Below are 19,723 nucleotides of genomic sequence, written 5' to 3'. Positions count from 1 at the left end.
TTCCTATCGGAAAGATGTTGTGAAACTTGAAAGGGTTCAGAAAAGATTTGCAAGGATGTTGCCAGGGTTGGAGGATTTGAGCTGTAGGGAGAGGCTGAACAGGCTGGGGCTGTTGTCCCTGGAGCGTCGGAGGCTGAGAGGTGACCTTATAGAGGTATATAAAATCATGAGGGGCACGGGTAGGGTAAATAGACAAAGTCTTTTCCCTGGGGTTGGGGAGTTCAGAACTAGAGGCTTAGGGTGAGAGGGGAAAGATATAAAAGAGACCTGAGGGGCAACTTTTTCACGCAGAGGGTGGTACATGTATGGAATGAGCTGCCAGAGGATGTGGTGGAGGCTGGTACAATTGCAACATTTAAGAGGCATTTGGATAGGTATATGAATAGGAAGGGTTTGGAGGGGTATGGGCCAGGTGCTGGCAGTTGGGACTAGATTGGGTTGGGTATCTGGTCGGCGTGGACAGGTTGGACTGAGGGTCTGTTTCCATGCTGTACATCTCTATGACTCTATGAATGGATGTAGAGAATATTGTTATGTAACAAAGAACTGCTCAGGCAGGAAATCTGGAACAAAAACAGAAATTGCCACAGAAACCCATTCAGAGACAGTGAACTCCAAACGTCAACTCTATTTGATTAGATTAGATTCTCTACAGTGTTGAAACAGGCCCTTTGGCCCAACAAGTCCACACCGACCCTCCAAAGAGTAACCCACCCAGACCTCTGACTAATGCACCTAGTACTATGGGCAATTTAGCATGGCCAATCCACCTAACCTGCACATCTTTGGACTGTGGGAGGAAACCAGAGCACCCAGAGGAAACCCACGCAGACACGGGGATAATGTGCAAACTCCACACAGACAATTGGCAGAGGCTGGAATCGAACCTGGGACCCTGGTGCTGTGAGGCATCAGTGCTAACCACTGAGACACCGTGCTGCCCATTTCTCTCTCCATAGATGCTGCCAGACCTGCTGAGTTTCTCCTGCAATTTCTGTTTTTTTAAGAGAATAATGTCGTCTGTCTACATCATGTCAGGAGAAGGATGAGAGCTGTAAATGTTTTTCAGTACCACCCTAAATTGTAACCTTGAAATTTCTACCATCATCATGAGCCATTGCAGGTGGCACGCTGTGAAGGAGGGGAATACTGGGTGACCCTCAGCAAACCTCAGTACCCGTATAGTAATATCCACTGCAAGTGAGCTACTCAAATATCTGCTTCCATTCCAGGCCCGAATAACAATTGGACATTCTGTGATAATTAACATCTGACTTTCCCGCAGGAAGCAAATTGACATAACCAATGATATTACAGAGGAAACAAAATATAGGAATTGCTGAAAAAGCTCAGCAGGTCAGGTAGTATCTGTGGAGAGAAATCAGAGCTAACGTTTCGGATCAAGTGACCCGTCCTCAGAAATCCTGCATGAGTTCTGAGGACGGGTCACTTCACCGGAAACGTTAATTCTGATTTCTCTCCACAGATACTGCCTGACCTGCTGAGCTTTTTCAGCAATTTCTGCTTTTAGCCCATAAGACCATAAGACATAGGAGCGGAAGTAAGGCCATTCGGCCCATTGAGTCCACTCCGCCATTCAATCATGGCTGATGGGCATTTCAACTCCACTTACCCGCATTCTCCCCGTAGTCTTTAATTCCTTGTGACATCAAGAATTTATCAATTTCTGCTAATTCCTTGTGACATCAAGAATTTATCAATTTCTGCCTTGAAGACATTTAGCGTCCCAGCCTCAACTGCACTCTGTGGCAATGAATTCCACAGGCCCACAACTCTCTGGCTGAAGAAATGTCTCCGCATTTCTGTTCTGAATTTACCCCCTCTAATTCTAAGGCTGTGTCCACGGGTCCTAGTCTCCTCGCCTAACGGAAACAATTTCCTAGCATCTGAGATAATTGACAACATTGCATGCGCTTTCTTAATCACGGACTTGACCTGCATGTTTACCTTTAGAGAATCCTCAACTAGTACTCCCAGATCCCTCTGTACTTTGGCTTTACGAATTTTCTCACCGTTTAGAAAGTAGTCCATGCTTGTATTCTTTTTTCCAAAGTGCAAGACCTCGCATTTGCTCACATTGAATTCCATCAGTCATTTCCTGGAACACTCTTCCAAACTGTCTAGATCCTTCTGCAGCCTCCCCACTTCCTCAGTGCTACCTGCCTGTCCACCTAACTTTGTATCATCGGCAAACTTCGCTAGAATGCCCCCAGTCCCTTCATCCAGATCATTGATATATAATGTGAACAGCTGCGGCCCCAACACTGAACCCTGCGGGACACCGCTTGTCACTGGCTGCCATTCCGAAAAAGAACCTTTTATCCCAACTCTCTGCCTCCTGTCAGACAGCCAATCCTCAATCCATACCAGTAGCTCACCTCGAACACCATGGGCCCTTGCTCAGCAGCCTCCCGTGTGGCACCTTATCAAAGGCCTTTTGTTTCTGATTTGTAGCATCCGCAGTTCTTTCTATTTTTAATGGACTCACTGAGGTATCCACTTCCTCAGGATGGAGTTCCAGGCAGCAATAAAGCAGCGTCATTGAAAAACAGGAGGTCAAACAATTAGGGCAGGCTGTGGAAGACAAACTGGAAGAGTTGCAATGGTGGCGTTGGTCTGGGGGCATAAAGGTGACCTTTCCCCCCAATTAGATTTACATCCCATGCATGGATGGCAGTACACCTGGTAATCTGGGTTGGAGTCATGACTGAATGTGAAACTCACTGCTGCATAGAGTCATAGAGACCTACAGCAAGGGAAAAGGTCCTTCGGACCATCGTGTCTGCCCTGGTGAAAAACAATCACTATTCTAAGCACATTTTCCTGCACTTGTATGCCTTCTAAATGCTTCTTCTTTGATATGAGGGCTTCTGCCTTTACCACCCGTACAGGCAGTGAGTTCCAAATTCCCACCACCCTCTGGGTAAGAAGGCTTTCCTTCACATCTCCACTAAACCTTCCCCTTACCTTCAGTCTATGCCCCTCCCTGGATATTGACCCTCCAACAAGGGGAAAAATCTCTTCCTTTCCACCCTATCGAAACACTTCATGATTTTATACATCTCAATTATCTCCCCTCTCAATCTCCTTTGGTCGAAGGAAAACAACCCGTCTGTCCAATCTTTCTTGAATAGTGTCATGGAGTCATACAGTACAGAAACTGACCTTTCAGTCCAACTCATCCACAGCGACCAGACATTCCAAACTGTCCTAGTTCTATTCACCAGCATTTAGTCCATATCCCTCCAAACCCTTCCTATTCATGTACCCTTCCAGATGCCTTTTAAATGTTGTAATTGTACCAGCCTCCACCACTTCCTCTGGCAGCTCATTCCATAGATGCATCACCCACTGTGTGAAAAAGTTGCCCTTTAGGTCCCCTTTAAATTTTTCCCCTCTCACCTTAAACCTATGCCCTCTAGTTTTGGACTCTCCCACCTCAGGGAAAAGACATTTGCTATTCACTCTATCCATGCCCCTCATGATTTTATAAACACCTATAAGATTATCCCTCAGCCTCCAACACTCCAGGGAAAAGAGCCCTAGCCTATTTGGCCTTTCCCTATAACTCAAACCCTCCAAACCTAGCAACATCCTATAAATCTTTTCGGCACCCCTTCAAGTTTAACAATATCCTTCCTACAGGAAGGTGGCCAGAATTGTGTATAGTATTCTAAAGGTGGCCCCACCAATGTCCTGTACAGCTGCAATATGGCATCTCAACTCCTGTGTCCAGTGTTCTGACCAATGAAGGCAAGTGTGCTAAATGCCTTCTTCATTTCGCTATCTACCTGCAACTTCACTTTCAAGGAATTATGCACCTGTACCCCTGGGTCTTTTTGTTCAGCAACACTCAACTTCATAACTGAAACTCTCCAGCCCAGGCAACATTCTGGTAAATCACCTTTCCAGTGTAATCAGACCCCTCCTATAATGTGGATTCCAGACCTGTACGCAGTAACCAATGTTTTATACTGTTCCAGCATCACCTCCCTGCTCTTAAACTCTATGCCTCCAATAACAAAGGCAAATATCCCATGTGCCTTCCTAACCACTTTATCCAACTGCCCTGACACTTTAAGTGACCGCTGGACAAGCACACGAAGATCCCTCTGATCTAGGGTCCTACTGTTCATCATGTATCCCCCTGACTTGTTGTGTCCTGCCCAAGTGCATCCCCTCTCACGTATCCGGATTGAATTCCATTTGCCATCTGACCAGCCCGTCGATATCTGCTGTAATAGTTCTCACTATTTATTCCCTCCCCCCACCCCACCCCAAATAACTGATCAAGTCATCTAAATCATTCCTATATTGTGAGCAGTTCTGGTCACCACGCTATAGGGAAGATGTGAAGGCTTCAGAGACAGTGCAAAATAGACCTACCAGGATATTACCCAGATTGGAGCGTATTCACTACAAGGAGACGATGGACTAACTTGAATTGTTTTTGCTAGAGCATCAGAGGCTGATGGAAGTATATAAAATTAAGGCATGGCTAGGTTGGATAGTCAGAATCTTTTTCTCTCCGGTATATGTTCAATACTTGGGGGTATCAATTTAAGGTGGGTTTAGAGGAGGTATTTAAAGGAGAGGAAAGTTTTTTACACAGAGGGTGGTCAGTGCCTGGAACATGCTGCCAGAGGAGGTGCTAGAAGCAGATATGATAGCAAAGGTTAAGAGGCTTTTAGACAGACATTGAACAGGCAGGGAATAGAGGGATATGGGCCATATACAAGCAAATGGGTTTGTTTAGAAATGGCAACATTGTCGGCCCACGTATAGTGGATGATGGAGCTTGTTCCTGTGCTGTACTTTTCTATGTTCTATAGACCACAAACAGCATGGACCCCTGTGGGACCCCATAGTACAATACCTTCCAGTGAGAAATTACCCCTCACTTGACACTCAGCCATGGACTCTTACCTTTGCTATAAGTGTCCCAATGTGGGACCTTATCAAATTCTTGCTGAAGTCCAACTAGACAATATCAAAAGCACTGCCCACATCTACACTTGGCCATCTCTTTAAAAAATTCAGTCAAGTTGGTCAAGCATGACCTCTCCTTAACAAAACCATGCTGACTGTTCTTGATTAATCCCTGCCTCTCCAAGAGCAGATTAATTCTGTCCCCCAGAATTGTTTCCAATAGTTTCCCCACCATTGAGGTTAGACTGACCAACCTGCGGTTTCCTGGTTTATCCCTTGCTCTCTTTTTGAATAACAATATCACATGGGCTGTCCTTCAGTTCTCCGGCACCTCTCTTGTGGCCAAAGAGGATTTGAACATTTTTGCAAGTACCTCTGCTATATCCTCTCTTGCCTCACTCAATGACTTGTGTTACATTACCATGAAGAGCACTGGCAAAAGCAGTGTCTAAAGAGTTGCATGCATATAGGCAATGGCTTTTGGAAGAGGAATGTGGTATTGCTCATTGGAACATGTGAATCGAATCTATGGTGACTACAGAATCCTGGGTAAGCTGGTGGAGTGGATGGTGAAGAGAGTGGCATAGTAGAGAATAAAATTTAGACCAAAAATTTCATTAGCTCCCTGATGTCACAATTTAATGGGTAGAGTGCGCCAATAATCACACACTATTGCACAATCTGTCACAAAATGTATAAATATATAAAATCTCATTGAAATCACTCAAATGACTAATTTACCTGCCTGACTGCTGTGCAGGACCAAAGCAGTTCACAGTATGTTTTGTCAGGAACAGGAAAACAACTATTTATTGTGCTATATTTAAATCTAACAAGATCTGTGAAAATAAAGGATTTCTATTTATGTAAAAAAAACTATATCCCTTCAAAACTCCAAATACGCTCACACAGATACAAACAGACACTCAGTCCTAATTAAGTTTAAAGTGATGTGCAAATGAAGCAAAGGTGATGTGAGGGAAAGACATGCTTTTTCACACTGCAAACAGTTAGAGTATGGAATGTACAGCCTGGAAGTATGGTGGGGGCAGGTTCAATGGAGGCATTGTCAAGATTGCAATAGATGGTTCATGGATAATAATGGTGTGCAGGGATATGTGGAAAAGGCAGGAGATTGGCACTAAGGAATAAAGCCAGTGCTGGTACAGTAAACTGAATGCTCTCCTTCTGCACCATAATGATACTGTGATTCTGTGAAGACAGACAAAAGATCGATAGTTTAAAGCATATGCTATGGGTGGAAAAAGAGAATAGGCAGAATCAACAAAATTTTAAAGATTTGAAGTCCAGACTACAAGGAAGAATTTCATGTTTTCACAGTCTTTGTGATTTTAGCAATGTTGTTATGCTGTTCTGTGTAGGTGATGGTTGTTTGTTGATTCAGTAGTTGATTAGGTGGTCTCTTCTTGTTTTAGGATTCTTTCCTTTAAACTTGCATACGCTCTCTGTTGTTTCCCTACACAGAGATAGGGAGAATGGGAGAGATGGAAGCTTTCTATTTGCAGGCTCTGAATGTTTCCTTTCCTTTGCTGCTCTTGGCAGTTTAAACTTTTTGATATAATGCAGTAATTGGAGGGCCATTGTCAGGCCGAATCCTTAACTTAGTGCTGCTCAGTCTCAAAGTCTCTCTCTTTTACTGCATCCAAAAAGCCACATTGAATTGAATAGCTCAACAATATGCAGCACTTGCTTTTCAAGTTGCAAAACTCTCCTAATGTTTCAGTGATAGCAGTCCAATTTTAATTTCAGTTTATAGACCCATAAATGAGAAGTATGTGGTTTCTTACATTGAGCTGAGAGAGAGAACGGATTGCTTACACTTGAAATCTCTGGCTCACCATGTTCATGTTGGTACCAGAAGTTGGTGGCATACCGCTTGAAGGGGGTGCAAATGTGGCCTCACTGAATCACACTATCAATTACCTATTCACAGTTGAGAGAAGCAGCCAATTGTCCAGCAACCATATCCCACTGCAGCTCATGGTAGTTAAAGGTATGGATGCCATCTTCAAACTGCAATACACAGGAATCCACTCCCTGTGACCCAGTGGTACCATTCTGTCCATCAGAGAGGATGCTGCTGTCAGCACACTCCACCTTCCAAATCTGAGGATCGTGGAAGCTTCAAGCCATCACCCTCACCCTCCCTCTATCACCCTAATCCTACTTTCCATAACTTCAACCTTCCCTCCATCACCCTCGATTAACAAGTCAACCCAGAGGGGTACCCTACCATCCACACTAGACGAGTCACTGCATTCTGCTCCGAGACTGTATTTATTCTCATTTATAGCTTTAGCAATCCTGCAACAAAAATTGTTGCAGTTGGCCTGGACCTGACATATTTGGGTAAGCAGTGTTTTCATGTTCCCTGTGCGCACACAGTGACAGCAGTACCAGTATTGATGTGAATGAGGTCAACAAATGCAGGCTCTCATTTGCATTGCAGTTTTCACTCTCACTATATCTTCCCCAGTTTTAAAAGGGGATATCGAGTGGTTCTCAACAGTTATCTCTTTCCTGATGCCAGGTGCCTCAATCAGGCATTGAGTGCCTTTGCATGAGGGAGCCCTCCGAGAACAAACTGGCAAGACTGAAGGATTTGCTGTATGGCCTTTTTGCCTGATGAAACCCCGTCTGGCATTGTGGTAATGTGCAGGATGACAGGATGAGATTCCTAAGAGGGCTTTACTTTGTGGCAGTGTGGGAGGTCACCTATGAGCCTTCCGGCCATAGACTTAATTGGACAGAGGCGATTGATTAAACGCCCTCCCCGCCCCCCACCAAAGCAGCCATAAGGAAGAATATTGCTCAGGTCTCTGATCATTAATCCAGCCTCTGGATGACTAATCCTGCTTTATAACATTGTGTTACTGTACCTGATATTAAGGGAGACAGAACCAAGGCAGGTGAATGGAATTAAGATGTTGCAGAGTCACAACCCAACTAAATGCTAAGATTGCTTCCAAGAGCTGAATGTTCTACTCCTGTTCCTATATATATGACCCCCTTTATAGTATCTTTTCCTACTACGTTCTATCCTCCATTTCAATAGTCTTTTAATCTTTTTCTTTTTATTGCTTATTTCTTCTTTGGTGAATACAGCAAAAGATACAGGCACTGTATTCTGCAACTTCAAGAGAATGTCCCCATCTGAAACTTAAAGGTTTAACAGCTAGGGGATTTGTGCATGGCTTAACTTCTGTTAAACCCAGGGACAAAAGTAGACTGACAGGTTAAGCTTCTGAGAGACCTTCTCTACTTTCTGTGCTATTATGTGTTTCATGCTTCATTGCAGATCACATATTGTACATTGAAGATGAAAACGTCACTGATACGATCATTTTATCTAACTTCATTGTGCTAATTCCTAATTTTGTATGGCCTGTACCTTCACTTCATACTTAAACCTGGTTGAACAACATGTTCTTTGTTATTCAGGCTAAGGAACATACTGACAGTCAAAAGAACCATTGGCTAGTTGAGCATTCCTGTCTCACACAGCCAACATGACACTTCACAGGGTTTTTATCTCATGAAACTGCCAATATACTGCTAATTATTGGATAAGCATTGCCCATATTTTGCTGTAAGTGTGTACCAGATTTCATTTTCAATATAGCCAGGGAGGGAAAGAGGAGCATTCATCTTATTAACTGGATTCAAACTGAGACTCAGGAACTGAAGACAATGCGCACTAGTCAATTCCACAACAACGTTACAACTACAACAGCTGGTGAGATTCCATTCTCCTGCAGTAAGGGTGTAGAGATATCTTGAAAGGTGAGGAAGGAACAGAAAATAGGATTGGGCTCTGGACTGAAATTGCAGTAGTTTTTGTTTTCCTGATGGATATTGTTGTGTGAGCAATCTTCACTGCAGATCATCATGTCATATTAACCGTTCATAATGTAGTTGACCACGAGATAGATTTACTGCCACCATCCCATAGGGTAGGGATCTGCTGACCCTGGCATCGGAGAGGAAAACCACGTGGCTGTCAAATGAGAACATTCTTAAACAAGATGTACTTTATTGCATTTCATCAAATAAGTACAAGGTGGCACTGATATGATAGACACCATGAGAAAACTTGGATGGTTGGTTTTACTCCTTCCAGGTGCTAAGCTGCTCTTCCATCAAATCCATATGATATCATGATAATGGATATTTGGGCTCTCTTCAGTATTAACGCTTTCAGACTCTCACACCCTTACACAAACTTCCTTTCCAAGACATTTCTGTTCTCATTTAAACATTTGAGTAACATTAATCACTAATCCATCTTCCCCCAAGTCTCTGACTTTACAAATTCAGGCTGTCTGGAGGCTTCACTGTTCTCCCACATGTGTTCTGTATGGAATTAGAAGACTGGGAGGTCTCTGGGTTGAAGACTTAGATTCTGATTTTGACAGTGTGACGTCTGTGAGTCCCTTTAAATTAGGGGATTCATTCCTAGCACAAATGAAGATAGTTGGGCTTGTTAGAGGTTAATTAACTTGGCCTCAGCAGCATCATTGTAAGATATCCTCAACGTACTGTTTTAGACCCAACCATCTTCAGCTGCTTCATAAACAAACTTCACTTCATCATAAAATCAAAAGTAAAGATGCTTGCTGATGGTGAACACTGTTTGATACCATTTGTAACTTCTCAGATAATGAAGAAATTCTTGCTTGTATCCAGTAAGACCTGGGCATCACTCAGGCATGGACTGAATCATTCCACACAAGCCGAACAAGTGTAAATCTAACCCTGTCCCTTCAACGTTCAATCACAAAACCATCACTGAACCCCTCAATTTTCTTAGGGTATCACTGACCAGAAAATAAATTGGACCAGCCAGATAAATATTGCAGCTACAAGAGCAGATCACAGGCGGGGAATTCTGCAACAAACAACTTACCTCTTGACTCCCAAAAGCCTGTTTACCATCTGCAAAGCAAAAGTCAGGAGTGTGGCAGAATAGCCTCCACTTGCCTGGATCAATACAGCTTTAACAACACTGAAGGAGATCGACATCATCCAGGACAATTTCCCCCAATTTGATTTTGCTCAGTGGCTGCACTGAGTGTGCTGTGTTAAAACTACTCCTACAGCATATCACTCAGGCTTCCTTGACAGTACCTTCCAATCCCATGTTTGAGGTTTGGATCTTGCTGAGTATAATATTACTGAGGATTCATTCTGGAGAGAGAAGGAAATAGAATTATTTATTTAAACTGCATCTCCCAAATCATCTCAGCATCTGATAGCAGCCTTAAATCTGTCATTGTGATTTGTTCACCAAGCTGTGGTCTGCATCATGTATAACACAAGAGGAACTTAGGACCATAGAAAAAGGTAGAACTCTAATCTTTATATTGAGGATAAATAAATGGCAGCCCCATAAAACCGGTACAGAATTATAGCCAAGTCGAAATTTTTATGATATGGATCTTTCCAACTACCTGAAAACAGTTTCCGTTATAGCATTGAAAAAAACATTGGAGATTAAATTAGTCCCTGTTTTCAGATAATTATTTTCTTGGAATACAGCAATGTTGGGAATGAGGCTTTAATGTGCTTCACTGTAAGATGGGCGATGTGTGCCAACATTTTTAATATTTAACAATAAATTGCTGATTTTCCTCTTCCAACATCCAAAAATATTTGAAGTGAGAAAGATTTAGAACACATACTTTACAGAATGCCCCTTAACATTTTGATTACCGCTTAGAAGGATAGGGACAGCAGATACATGGGAACACTATCACCTGCAAGTTCCCCTCCAAGCTGCAGACCACCCTGACTTGGAAATATATCATAGTCCCATTCACTGTCACTGGATCAAAATCCTGGAACTCCCTTCATTAACAGCACTGTGGGTATGTCTTCACCCCAGCACCTTCCATTCAGTAATTAGGGATTGGCAGTAAATTCTTGTCCAGTCAGCAACATTCGCATCCTCTTGAAGCATAAGAATTAGACATTGATGTGCACCACCACTCTTGTCCTCAGTGTTTGCTTCCTGCAACATCTATTTTCTCTTACCTACATTAGACAACATGTTTTTTGAAAAAAAATCATAATTATAGAAATAGCTGTTAAACCATTTTTGTATTTCGAGATGACAGAAGTCTGAACTTGCAAGTGGTTTACTGGCATTACTCCAAATTGTCACAATCGATCTGTTCCCGCTACACATAATTTACTTTATTGCTACTCTATGTTGATTCAGTTATATTTATTGAGAATAGTGTAATATATCCCATTGTATTTTTGTCACTTACCGACTATGCCCGAGGAAGTCATAGCTTCCCATTTCCAGTCTCTATCATTTTGAAAATCTTGCCACTGATATTAATGTGACATTGAGGATCATGCTATTGTTTGCAGAACAACATTAAAAACCTAATAATTTCAACTTATCTAACATTAACAGCACAGCGCAGTAAGATCAACAGGAAATCCTAGATCTGCCACCTGTTCGATATTGTATCTAATATTTAATCTGCACTATATAACGCAATGACGTATTCTAATAAAGCTTGTGGAGGTGGAATTTTTTGCACAACTTTACAAGACACTGGTTATCTGTTGTCAATTCTATAATAAAAGCAAATATTTTGTTCTATAACTTTTCTAGCTAGCAAAGTATTCTGATTAAAATGATTTCAGTCCAACCAGTATTACACAACAATACATTTCCATCAATTCACAGTCTCAACAATAATTGAATGAGTTACTGTTCTGTTGAATACAAGAAAATGTTGATGAAATTTGCTTTGATGGAAGTAGGTCTGCATCAAGAGGAACTTAGGACCATAGAAAAAAGTAGGACTCTAATCTTTATATTGAGGATAAATAAATGGCAGCCCCATAAAACCGGTACAGAATTATAGCCAAGTCAAAATTTTTATGATATGGATCTTTCCAACCAACTGAAAACAGTTTCCGTTATAGCATTGAAAAAAACATTGGAGATTAGATTAGTCCCTGTTTTCAGACAATTATTTTCTTGGAATACAGCAATGATGGGAAAGAGGCTTTAATGTGCTTCACTGTAAGATGGGCTATGTGTGCCAACATTTTTAATATTTAACAATAAATTGCTGATTTTCCTCTTCCAACATCCAAAAATATTTGAAGTGAGAAAGATTTAGAACACATACTTTACAGAATGCCCCTTAACATTTTGTAACTACAACCCTGCAAGGTTTGTAAGGCTCAGTCAGCCTTATAAACTGTGAAGACAGGAAGGGCCAGTATAAGAAATGGTGAAGTTTTCAAAATTTCATGGAAATGATAGAACACTGTGAGTAGAGTCTTCCTAGCTGGGAATGATACTGGCATTGGCATCAAGATAAAGAAAAGGTCGATTCTGTAATCAAGCTTTCAATGGTGAGAAGGGCTAGTGAGTGGTGGGAAGCTTATTTACATGCCATTGTTACCTCATCTCACCTCATTGATATGTAATTTCCTATTCTCCCACCCAGCAGATGGAAACTAGAAAGCAACAATTCTCGACAAGAATGTCAGAGTGGAAACCTAGCAACTCCATCTGGCCGATTGCTCCTCAGGCCCCTCATGTTGAGCAGCAGTCATCATCATCACCGTTGGCAGCAACTTCTCTTAATCCATTCCACATAGCTTGGCTTTGCACTGCCTTACCATGACATATCTCCAACTCCCTTTTAATGCAGTTTGCCATTTCAATGCTACATTTTTGGTCTGCGCCAAAATCTTTCATGGTACATATTTTCAAATCAAAACAATCAGAGATGTTACTACCCACCTCTGGAGCAGGTGGGACTTGGAACTGGGCCTCTTGGTTCAGAGGTAGGGATGTTACCAATGCAACACAACAGACCAACACGTTTCATTGTATACTGCTTCCAGGGTACTTTGCACAAAGGGACAAGTATGCACCTCATAGGACTAGATCAGGATGCATTTCAAGGGTTCTGCCTTGTTCTCTTACTATCCTTTCACTTTTTTGCCTAAATGGAGGCCCTCAGCATCCTCCCATTGCTTTGCCTTTTGTACTTGCCTGTCCTCATCTAGAGCCCAACATCTGGCTTACATACATAGAACATAGAAAAGTACAGCACAGAACAGGCCCTTTGGCCCACAATGTAGTGCCAAGGTTTAATCCTAATGTAAAATATAATAACTTAACCTATGCACCCCTCAACTCATTGCTATCCATGTGCATGTCCAGCAGTCGCTTAAATGTCCTAATGGCTCTACTTCTACCACTACAGCTGGCAACGCATTCCATGCATTCACAACTCTATGCGTAAAGAACCTACCTCTGATGTCTCCTCTATACCTTTCTCCTAATATCTTAAAACTATGACTCCTCGTACCAGACAATCCTGCCCTGGGGAAAAGTCTCTGGCTATTGATTCTATCGATTCCACTCATTATCTTGTATACCTTGATCAGGTCTCCTCTCTTCCTCCTTCTCTCCAGAGAGAAAAGTCCAAGCTTATTCAACCTTTCTTCATAAGGCAATCCCTCCAGTCTAGGCAGCATCCTAGTGTGGTCTCACCAGGGACTTGCACAGCCATAGCAAAACCTCGAAGCTCTTAAACTCAATTCCCCTGTTAATGAAAACCAAATCACCATATGCTTTCTTAATAACCCTATTCACTTGGATGGCAATTTTGAGGGATCTATGTACTTGAACACCCAGATCCCTCTGTTCCTCCACTCTGCCAAGAATCCTGTCTTTAATCCTATATTCAGCATTTGAGTTCCATCTTCCAAAATGCATCACTTCGCATTTATCCAGGTTGAACTCCATCTGTCATTTCTCAGCCCAGCTCTGCATCCTCTCCATGTCACGCTGCAGTCTGCAGTAGCCCTCTGTACTATCGACGGCACCTCCAACCTTTGTGTCATCTGTAAATTTACTAACCCAACCCTCAACCTCCTCATCCAAGTCATTTATAAAAACTACAAAGAGCAGAGGCCCAAGAACAGAGCCCTGCAGGACCCCACTCAACACTGACCTCCAGATAGAATTCATCTACAACCACTCTCTGCCTTCTGTCAGCCAGCCAATTCTGAATCCAGATTGCCAAATCTCCCTGTATCCCATTCTTCCTGACTTTATGAATGAGCCTAGCTTGGGGAACCTTATCAAATGCCTTGCTAAAGTCCAGATACAGCACATCCACTGCTCGACCTTCATCGACCTGTCTTGTCACCTCCTCAAAGAACTCAATAAGATTTGTGAGGCATGACCTGCCCCTCACAAAGCCATGCTGACTGCCTTTAATCACACTATGCTTTGCCAAATAGTCATAAATCCTATCCCTCAGAATTCTTTCCACAACTTTGCTGACCACAGATGTGAGACTGACTGGTCTGTAATTGTCAGGGATTTCCTTATTACCCTTCTTGAAAGAGGAACAATATTCGCCTCCTTCCAAACATCCGGTACAACTCCGTGGAGAGTGAGGAGGCAAATATCCTCGCCAGCGGCTTAGCAACCTTCTTTCTCACTTCCCAGAGCAGCCTGGGATAAATCTGGTCTGGCCCAGGGGACTTAACAATCTTAATTTTTCCAAAATGTCAGGCACGTCAACTTCATCAATCTTGATCTGGTCAAGACTGTATCCAGCTCCTCAAAGTTTTCATTCACAACAAGGTCCCTTTGGTGAAAACCGAAGCAAAAAAACTCACTTAGGGCTTCCCTTATCTGCTCAGACTCCATGCACAAGTTCCCTCCGCTATCCCTGATCGGCCCTAACTTCTCCCTGATCATTATCTTATTCCTCACATATATGAGTACAATGCCTTTGGGCATTTATGTTGATGTTTAATCAGATGTAAAACCATGGTTCCGTGATCAGTCAAGGGATGGTTCATGTTGCAACAGGATTAGGAGTACAATGTTACAAGTGCATCATATGGCAGCAACGTACACCACAAACACACTGCATGTGTTTCAACCAAATGGCCATGTCTCAAAGTCTAAGGGGAATACCCTCAGTCAGGTTAAGGGAGACAGCCATCCATCAGGTGGTCCCAGGTAAGTCAAAGGCAGTTTTTGAAAGTCAAGGGGTCACTGATGTGATGTGATGTGTGGATTGAAGGTAGCATGCTGGGATACAGAGGGGATAATATTGTGAAGAGGAGGGGAAACAGGTCAACATATAAGAGGGAGAGACAAAAGAGCAATGGAATGAAAGAGGTACTGTGGTAGGCAGGGATTGACAACAGTCAGCACCACCCTGGCTTCAATGAGAGTACGGAACATAACAATGTTTGGCAAGACTATGCTGTATGCCTGGGACTCAGGGGTAAAAATGGAAGACATGAATAGCTAAATAAATGGTTTGGTTGGGAACTTGAGGAAGATCACATTTGGACAGGGAAGAAGGGATTCTGAAGATTTGGAGAGGTCACCTAGACTGAGACGTTGAGTGTGTGACTCACTCTTTGAAGAGTGACCACTATTTTCTTCCATCCAAATCACAAATATGCAATGGAAATGGAACTGGAAATGGCTGCCACCAAACCTGGAGTGGGAGGTGTAAGTGTTTCATTCTGTGAGGGAGGAGGGCTCCACTTTTGTGCAATGTGAGGGCCTTCGAAGGGCAATACCATTAAGGAGACATCCACACAGTACAGGTGAAAGACATTTGTCACAACATCCTGTACACAGATGTTACACATTGATCTTCTGTATTGACTAAAAGACCACAAGCTCTCTTTGACCACAACATTCAACATTACAAATGAATTACACTAATGGCAGTAAGGCACAAGCAATGATTTACAGGCTGGAAACATTAATCTGAGATGGCAAACTAGCAATCATCTTTCAAAGTTCCATAGCATACATGAGGTGTTGGAGCTTTCCATTTCATAGCTTGGACCATAAAACATCCACCCCATTATCCTAAATGCAGCACTGCCTTTCTTGTGTACTCTGGGGTTTGGGGGTTAGTAAAAGGAGAGGTCATAGAGTCATACAGCATGGAAACATGCTTCGTCCAACTTGTTCATGCCAACGAAACTAGTCCCATTTGTCTGCATTTGGTTCATATCCTGTTCACATTTTCCTATTCATGTATCTGTCTAAATGATTTTTAAATATGGTCACTGTACCAGCATCTACCACATCCTCTGGTGGCTCACTTCATAAAGTACCATCTGTATGAAAAATTTGTGCCTCAGGTCCATGTTAAATCTTTCTCCTCTCATTTTAAAATGATGCCCTCTACTTCTGGACTCCCCTACCGTAGGAAACAACCTTTGCTATTCACCTTATCTGTGCTCCTCATGATTTTATAAACCTCTATAAGGTCACCCCTCAACCTCCTACACTTCAGTGAAAAAAGTCCCAGCCTATCCAGCCTTTCCTTACAACTCAAACCCTTCAGGCCCATTAACATCTTTGTAAATCTTTTCTCATCCTCTCCAATGTAATAATATCTTTCCTATATCCTCCCTTCCGGGTGACCAGAACTGTGCATAGTACTCCAAATCTGAGCAATCAAGTCAAATGTGCCATATAGCATCTTGTCTACCGGTGATGTAATTTTCATAGAATTATGTACCTGAACCACTAGGTCTCTCTGTTCATATAATACTCCCCAGGGCCCTGCCATTAACTGTACATTTCTGCCCTGGTTTGTCTAACCAAAATTCAACACCTCACATTTATCTGCATTAAACTCCATCTGCTACTCTTTGGCCAACTGAGCCAATTGATCAAGATCCCTTTGTCAAGATCAAGATAACCTTCTTCACTGTCTACTTGACCTCAATGCTTCCTAAATTCTCATCCAAATCATTTATATAAATGACAAGCAATAGTGGACCACTAATCATCACAAGTCTCCAGTCCAAAAAACAACCCTCCGCTATCTCCCTCTCTGTCTCCGACCATCAAGCCAATTTTGTATATAATTGGCAAGCACTCCCTGAATCCGATTTGATCTAATTTTACTTCCAGTCTATCATGTGGAACTTTGTCAAAGGCTTTACTAAAGTCCATGTAGATAACTTCTCATGCTCTGCCCTCATCCATCTTCTCGATCGCGTCCTCAAACCAATTCAATCAAGTTTGTGAGACATGATTTCCCATGCACAAAGCCATGTTGACTATCCCTAATTAGTCCTTGCCTCTCCAAATGCATGTAAATCCTATCTCTCAGAATACCCTCTGCCACAAGTACAATTTGGTACTGTATGTGCATCAAAAGGCTTGTGGAACCGACGTCTGAATCAGGACAACAATATGCAATGGCCACATAGAGACACTCTACTGGCCTCCTTCTTGGGGGCTACCATGTCCCAGTGATTGGAGTACACTGTTTAAATGCTATTTGTTTGTGGCTGTGACTGTTAATGATCGCTCTACTGAGGATTGACTATATAAGCTCATTGGAACCCTCCCCAGTGGTTCCTGGCACACAAGCTGTGGTCATCCCTGTGGCTGTTGCACAAAGGGCTGCCCCACAAACAGCTGAGGAACAGAAACTTCAGCAAGCCTAGGATTAGCATCAACCTTCAGTAGATGGAGAGCCAACTCTGCCCATTCACTGTTCATTTCTCAGGGCAATGCCCAGGCCAATCAGTGTCAAACTGCCTAGTTTAAAATTTAAACAAAGCCTGGCTGTTAAATATCAATCAGGAACAATAGATATATTCACCATGACAACACCTTAACCAATCAGAAATCACTTGTCAATCAATTTGCAGTGTCGGCTCAAGCAGTATATAATTATTGATCCTTCCCCTTGAGTTTGTATTCTTGCAAAGCATTCTGTTGAGTTCATGATGAGATGCTTTGATAAGATGTGCCTTTTCCGATAATGCTTAAACAGGTGTATGTTGTTGGATAGACTGTGCCACAAATGAATCCAACCCTCTCTGAAATGTGGCAGTCTGGTTAAATTGAGAAGCCACTGTGAGCACCAGTTGTTGTTTAAAGCAGATGATGAATGCATAGTCATGTGCTGACTAATACCTCAATCACATTTCCAATGCCAGTGCCCTTTTAGCACATTAGCTAATACCTTAGTGTTAGTCAGGCATGAATCAGAGGTTAGGTGTTGATGCTGTTGAAGGCCTATATCTGGATAACAAATTAACTCAACTGATATCCTGCCAACCCAAAATCTATGAAGGCTATTGCTTTCTCTAGTCATCAACTAGATTTTAGAATAGTGGTCTTAGAATTTCCAATATCAAAGATATAATATTAAATCTACACAATTGGCTACTTGGACAATTTTGAATCTGAACACCCACATCAGTTAATAACAGCAACTTCAATTGTATATCAATTAAAGAGAACATTGATTTGAGATTTTAAACACATGGTAATTGGGCTTTGAACCTCAATTGTATTGGTTTCTTTTTCACAAGTGCAAAATGGGCATTTAAACATTTTGCAGAGAGTAGGTACACCATAAGCATTCATTACCTATCTGAAATGCAACCACTGTCAGTGGTTAAGCAATGACGAGAATCTAGCATCAAGTAGCCACTTTTCATATGCAAATAGAAAGCCTGAGGGCTTCTTTAAAATGGCTATTGTGTCGAAGATAGTTGCTGGCCACGGTTTGGCTGCCTCCAGATTACCTTCATCCCAAATCCAACAATCCTGCATCTTCAAATTGTGGCACTCCCTCCTGACTGTTCCACGGACCCCAGTCCTCCACCATCCCCAGTTTTATTGATAATTTCCCCATTCTTCCCCATTGTTTTCCTCCCTTTCCATCTCCCGATGGTTTTCTCCATCCCCAAAACCCCTGACTGCAAGCTCTTGTCCCTGGCCTGCACTGAGATCTTATAAAAGGTCAATCCACAAGTGGCTTTTGTGCAAGTGAGTTCAACTCACTTGCATATTTAGCTCACAGATCTCATGTCAAAGACAGCCATGGGTTAATATAATGTGTTCCTCTTTTGGTGGAGAAATCATTTTGTGCTTACAAATTCTGAACGTTAACCCCATACACTAAAAACACCTATTTCAATTAACTTAATAAGACTGTTCAACAAACAGAAGACGTTAACATTTTCTAGGAAAGAACTTAGTCATACCTGTTTATTTCCGTTGGATTAACTGCAATATTATTCACAGATTGGGTATCATGATAAAGCATGTCACTCCATGAGTGAGAGGCAAATAGATCCTTGCTTATGTAACAACTCAGTTAACACATAAATGGTGTCCATATTTGAACAATGAGACTGTTTTTTTTGTGAGGAGACTTGATAGAGGTTTTTCAAAATTATCAGGTGCTTTGACAGGTAGATTGACCATATGACGTAGGAGCTGAATTAGGCCGTTCATTCCATTAAATCTGCTCTCTGTCATTCGATCATGGCTGATCTGTTTCGGAACCCTATTTTCCTGTCTTCTCCCTGTAACCCTTGATCCCTTTAATAATCAAGAACCTATCCATCTCTGTCTTAAATACACTCAATGACTTGGCCTCTATAGCCATCTGTGGCAATGAGTTCCATAGCCAGTCTCGAGCTGAAGAAATTCCTCTTCATTTAAGTTCAAAAGGGCCATCTCTTCACTCTGAGGCCGTGCCTCGGGTCCTAGTCTCTCATATGCTTTCAAACGTCGTCTCCACATCAACTCTATCCAGGCCGCTCAGTATTCTGTTAATGTTCTTCATGACCTGCAACACATTATCAATGAGGATGAGCACCTCACCAAGACCTTCCCCACACCTCCACTACTTGCCTTTAAACAACCGCCAAACCTCAAACAGATCGTTGTTCGTAGCAA

Source organism: Chiloscyllium plagiosum, chromosome 21, assembly GCF_004010195.1.
Source record: "Chiloscyllium plagiosum isolate BGI_BamShark_2017 chromosome 21, ASM401019v2, whole genome shotgun sequence".
Lineage (NCBI taxonomy): Eukaryota > Metazoa > Chordata > Chondrichthyes > Orectolobiformes > Hemiscylliidae > Chiloscyllium > Chiloscyllium plagiosum.
The sequence above is the reverse complement of the archived record's forward strand: the minus strand, read 5'-3'. Positions refer to the sequence as shown.